The sequence below is a fragment of the Echinops telfairi genome, unplaced genomic scaffold, assembly GCF_000313985.2.
Source record: "Echinops telfairi isolate 266 unplaced genomic scaffold, ASM31398v2 ScPeMD7_20;HRSCAF=75, whole genome shotgun sequence".
In the NCBI taxonomy this organism is placed as follows: Eukaryota; Metazoa; Chordata; class Mammalia; order Afrosoricida; family Tenrecidae; genus Echinops; species Echinops telfairi.
The window spans coordinates 2,055,741-2,061,281 of record NW_022103917.1 but is presented as its reverse complement, the minus strand read 5'-3'; the positions used below and the strand labels follow the sequence as shown (position 1 = coordinate 2,061,281).

General features: G+C 43.1%; 1 protein-coding gene across 1 annotated transcript in view; it reads right to left on the bottom strand.

The window, feature by feature from the left end:
- SLITRK4 (SLIT and NTRK like family member 4) overlaps window positions 1-581 on the bottom strand; it is an 11,320-nt gene extending 10,739 nt beyond the window's left edge. The window contains exon 1 of the mRNA XM_004713362.2: window positions 393-581. The gene's annotated coding sequence lies outside the window, so the exon portion shown is untranslated. The remainder of the gene's footprint in view (window positions 1-392) is intronic.
- Window positions 582-5,541: the final 4,960 nt, after the last annotated feature.

The following is a 5,541-nucleotide window of genomic DNA, read 5'->3' as shown; positions in this document are numbered from 1 at the left end:
GCCCCCTTTCGCAGCCTAAAGCACTCCCGCGGGGAGCCACGACCCCTTTCTTCTGCAGGAGACCTCGGGCCGGGGCGGTGGGCTCGCGGACTTCCATTCCCCCGGCCACCAACGCGCAAACACGCGTCCTTTCTCTTCCCCCAGCCCCCCAGGAACGCACACACGCGCACACGCGCACACACTCACACGCGGGGCGTTCCTGTAGAGAGCGCCGGCAAGAACCCAGCCAAAGCCGAAGAACCCTCCGAGAGCCTGGGGGAGGGAGCCATGGGAGGTGACCAGGGCTTCCAGTCGAAGCGGAATTGAAAAATCCCTGCCGGAGGGGGGTGAGTCCATAACAATGACATTCAAAGACCACAGTCCACCGGGGCTGGGCTTCCAGAGTACTGTACCTTAGGCTAAGTGTCACCCTGGGCGGCTGAGGGCTCCTGGCAAGAGTTCTGGGGAGCAGGCGGTCTTGAAGGCAGCTTTCTGGGAATAATGTCCTGAGCTCCAGTAGCAGTCACACTCCTCTACCTGTCTGCGCGTCGGGGGCTGGGGGCTGGCAGGGGAAAGTGTGAGGCTTTTGCCCAAAGTGAGACTAGTGAGTCCGGCTCAGGGAGAGTTCCATCTCTGCACCTTAGAACTCAGCGAGTCTGCGGGGCAGAACGGGTTAAGCTGGGAGAGGAGGAGCGGGGACTGGGGTAAAGGAAAGAGAGGTGTGGGACTGGGAGGGATGCTGCACTGGGCGACCAAAAATTTTAAAAAAACCAAAAACACCACCACAACAAAAAAACCCAAACCGCTTTGGCTACTGAGCATGCCCAGTTCCCCAGCCCCAGCCCTATAAGGGAGGCATTGTGTGCGTTCCACTTCTCCGGGCTTTGGTGGTGACCGCGAAGGGACTCTGGTTGAGGGGGTGGGTGGCGGAGATAGCGAATGTTTGGGAAGGGACGAGGTTTACCGCTTTGGAGCTGTGCTGGAGAGACTGTGTAGCGGGAAGAGGGAGAGAGTCACAGAAGGAAGAAGACGAAATGGACTAAGAAAAGTCACTTCAGTAGCCCCCCAGGGTCGTATCTGTACCAAAGCGTCTCTGACAGCCCTGTCTTGCCTTACCCAGAGGCTGCAAACAGCGCGCAGGGTTTCTCCCACCCATTTGTTGTGCTTCCACATGATGAGAGCGACTTCCTGAGGAGGACTTATCTTTCAACTCAAAGTCACTTCAATAGGGAATTTAGTTAATATGCCCGTAGGAAGGCCCAGGGACCTGGGGGAAGGTTGGTGGTGGTAGTGGAGGGGGGAGGGGGAGCGGTATGAGGAAGTTTGCTTACCAGGTGTGTATTTCAAATACCCCACTTTCCTAAGCAAGACACTATGGCACCATTCCTTCTCTGCCTTCCTCACCATGCTTTTTTGGTTCCTGCTTGGCTAAGAAGAAAAAAAACCAGTGCTGCCTCTTTACTTTGTCGGAGTAAAGTGGCTTTAGGTAAATAAAGCTAAGTTAGCAATGGGAAGTACTTCCTGGGCACGTTTCAAGGAATTCTGCCTGGCCCCTGTCTTCAGGCCCAAATTCTGTCCAATCCACTTAATCAACCTCCTGGTGACTCCAGCCGCAGTAGGGTATAGCCAGTACACAGTAATGCTTTTGCTTAAAGATGAAAAACTCCTCCTACAGCTAAAACTAGCAATAGCTTTGCAACCAGAATTTGGCTGTCTGCCTGAACTCCTACAGTTAAACATTCACTATAATTGGTTGCTGTTTAAAGGCCCAAACCTAGGCAAAAAAAACCATACTGATTTATTGTATCATTTTGTGTGGATGCTGTCCCTACTTTGATATTATCAGTAGTATCTATTCATATATGACCTTTTTTTTTCTTTCCGTTTTTGTCATTTCATGAAGCTACCTTCGAGTTATGTTCATGCAAACGATTGCTGGGCACAGCATGGAGAGCGATGCACATACAATATTCAAATGAATATTTAAACAGCTATGTGTATGTAGGCCTATTTCTCTATTGACCTTGGTAAATATTGCGTTTTCCTAACGACTCCTTTTCCACCCCCACTCCCCACTTCTCTGAGAAATGCCACCATTTCTTTTGAAAAAGAAACTAGAAGCAGAAATTGAGTGGGCAGTAATGGTAAAATTGGCTATTCAATATGAAATCCATTTTGAAATAGCATTGCCTAAGCAAACATGAAAGGAAGGGTCCATCCATAAAAACATCTGAACTTGTGCAGCTCCTCAGAGTACCATGAAATGTGTTTCCCCCAAAAGGTAACAGCTGCAGTCTGTTGGGAAAAACAAAACCAACCAAACCAAACCAAAACAACCTTCTACTGTGTTACTAAAATCAGGAGCCCTGGTGGTGTAGTGGCTATGCGTTGGGCTGTTAACTACAAAGTCAGCAGTTCAAAACCACCAGCTGCTCCATGGCAGAAAGATTAGGCTTTCTATTCCTGTAAGGAGTTATTTATAGTGTTAGAAATGCATAGAGGCAGTTTCTACCTTGCCATATAGGGGCACCATACATCAGAATCGACTCCACAGCAATGAGTTTGGTTTTCCTGGTTTGACAAAGGGAGGCCCTGATGGTTTCTTGGCTGAAGTGCTTGGCATTAAAGAAAGGTTAACAGGTTGGTTGGAATCTACAAGCTACCCTAGGGATGCGGCAGCTGGCTGTACAGCCTGGGATTGAAAGCCTTGGAAACCCTATGGTGGCAGTTCTCCTTTGTCCTGTGGATTCACTGTGAGTCAATCCACTGGAGGGCAGTGGGCTTGGATTTTTTGGTTGTACATTTGAACAAAACAGAGTTTGCTCATTAAGAACTCACATTTGCATTAATGCAATTTGAAAGTTGGCATTTATTCTAAATGTAGGGACCCAGGGAGCTGCACTATATGATATCAGGATAGGTGGATTGTTTATCCTTTACTATAAATGTTAACAAGATTCAGTAGTATGAGAAAAAAAATTAACCTGAAGAAATAATGCATATTCCAAGTACTGTAATAGCTGAAAAGGCCAGATTTGGACAGGAAAGAACAGATCATTTCGATGCCTATTTTTATTCAACTTCAGAAACTTCTGAGAGTTGATAATATGAAGGGGTTTCAAAACGTTACTGGAAATATGAGATTGAAAGATAATGTTTCGCATGAACTTTTTGAAGACTCCTCATATATAACTGCAATGGCAAGAATGTTTCTTTTCAGATCGGTCTGAAGTCAGAAATCTGAAACAAGGGCAGGTAGGAGAACATCAAGGTATTACACTTCGTAATGGTGCTGAGAACTGTTTACTTAGTAACACGTCATTAAAACGAATGTTGTAAAATAAAATATTTTTATGCTACCAAAAGATAAAATGCGTATTCCTGAAGTAAAATAGATATAATGACCCCCATGCCTTATGCTTCTTTCTTTTCTTTTTAATTTTTTTTTCATTTTATTGGGGGCTCATACAGCTCTTATCACAATCCACACATCCATCCATTGTGTCAAGGACCTTTGTACATACATTGCCATCATCATCTTCAAAACATTTTCTTTCCTACTTGCGTCCTTGGTATCAGCTCATTTCCCCCTTCCCCCACCCTCCCTCCCTCATGAACCCTTGATAATTTAGAAATCATTATTATTTGTTATGCTTCTTTCTTTCAAAGCAATTTCAAACCCCAGTCCATTTGTCCTGTAGTCTCTTTTCTCTCTTCTAGAATTACATGTGATCCCTCCAATAACCAAGTGAAACTCACTGCCATCAAATTGATTCCAACTTACAAAAATCCTAATGAACAGGGTAGATTTGCCCCTGTGGGTTTCTGAGACTGTAACTCTTTTCAGGAGTAAAAGGCTTCATTTTTCTCGCTTGGAGCGGCTGGCAGTTTCAAACTGCAGACCTTATGGTTAGCAACTCACTGTACCACCAGAGGACCTTCTCTGACTCCTACATGGAGTGAACTAAAGGAATCCCCAAGCTCAAAAACTAGAAACAAATAAATAAATAAATACATTAAAACGTGTTAGGCAGAACCAAAACCTCCATCCATATTTATGGTCATTGAAAGTAAAGCAAATTAATTTTTTTCCTAAAATATATGAATGCAAGTATTGTAGTTAAAAGATGGATTTACAATTGCCTGGGGTCCCCCGCCCCTTTTAAATGTTCCACTGAACTTACTCTTGACTTTCCAGAGTACAACTGAAATGACAGAGCCACTCTGAAAAGCTGTGTCCTGGTCCCCGGGCTTAAAGCAATAATCATACCAGGAATTTCATCAAGTCCCTGTGTATCCTTACATGGCATGGAAGTTTTAGCAGTTAAACCTTAGCAATGCAAAATTATTATAACACCCACAAAACATAGCCTGAGCCAACGGTCTCACGTTCACTGTATCCCTCATTTATCCCGTCTCATCTCACTGCAGCTTAAAATCAAATTAGATTTAATTTTGGTATCCAGGTATCAGAAATCACTTTATTGTACTATACAAGATTTAGTTATACTCTGGCATTTTAAAAATCACCAATTTGACATTTCTCTAAGAAAGTTCTTAGGAGGTTAATAGATCTTTGGGGAAACGAACTTTCCATGATCAAATAAGTTTGGAGAGCCTTTGGTTATGTAAAGTTAAGCATTTTTTTTTAAACTTCAAAATTTCTCAGTCTATTTAATTATACTGAAAATGAATTCTGATTTACTAAGGGAGAAGGGTATCCACAACAACAAAATAATTTCACTGCCCTAAACTCACAATCATGATTCATAGTATGCAACATTTCCCAATATTATTTCATCATCTACAGGTTAAGAAAACTTGTGCCAATTGCTCATATTTGCAACTTTTATAGAATCTAGTTGTTGAAAAGAGACATTTAAGGTTTTAAACTGACCCACACAATATTCTCATTGTGATCAAGCTGATTCTGCATAGGATTTCCAAGGCTGCGTTCTTTATGGTCACTAGTTGTCAGTCATGTTGTCATACTGTGGTAGCTTCCATGTTGTTATAATACTGGCAGCTATGCCACCGATATTTCAAATACCACCAGTCATGGAGAACAGGTTTCAGCGAAGCTTCCAGACAAAGACAATCTAGGATGCCTTATGAATGTTCTAAGAGCATTGAGCCCCACAGGTTGGAAAGCACTCAAAATAAGATTGGTGAAGAACTGCTTCTTCAAAGTAGAGTAGACCTTAAGAATGTGGAACAAAGTTTGGGGGACATTCATTTGCTGTTGGGGCATAACTCAAAAAGAGATGAAACATCTGCAAGCACCCACTAATAATCAGAGCATGGGTGTACAAAATATGAATCTAGGAAAATTGAGAGTGATCAAAAATGAAATGGTACACACACAAAAAAATCAATACCTGAGGATGAAATGGCTTGGCTTTGGTCATTTCGAATCATGTGGTCTACTTAGCTGGGAATGACACACTGAAGAAGAATGATATCCCATTCATCATCATAAAGGATATTTTAAGATCTTAAAGTGCAATGCTCTCCGTGATAAGTTCCTATCCAAGCACATACCAGGAAGATAAGTTAATGCAA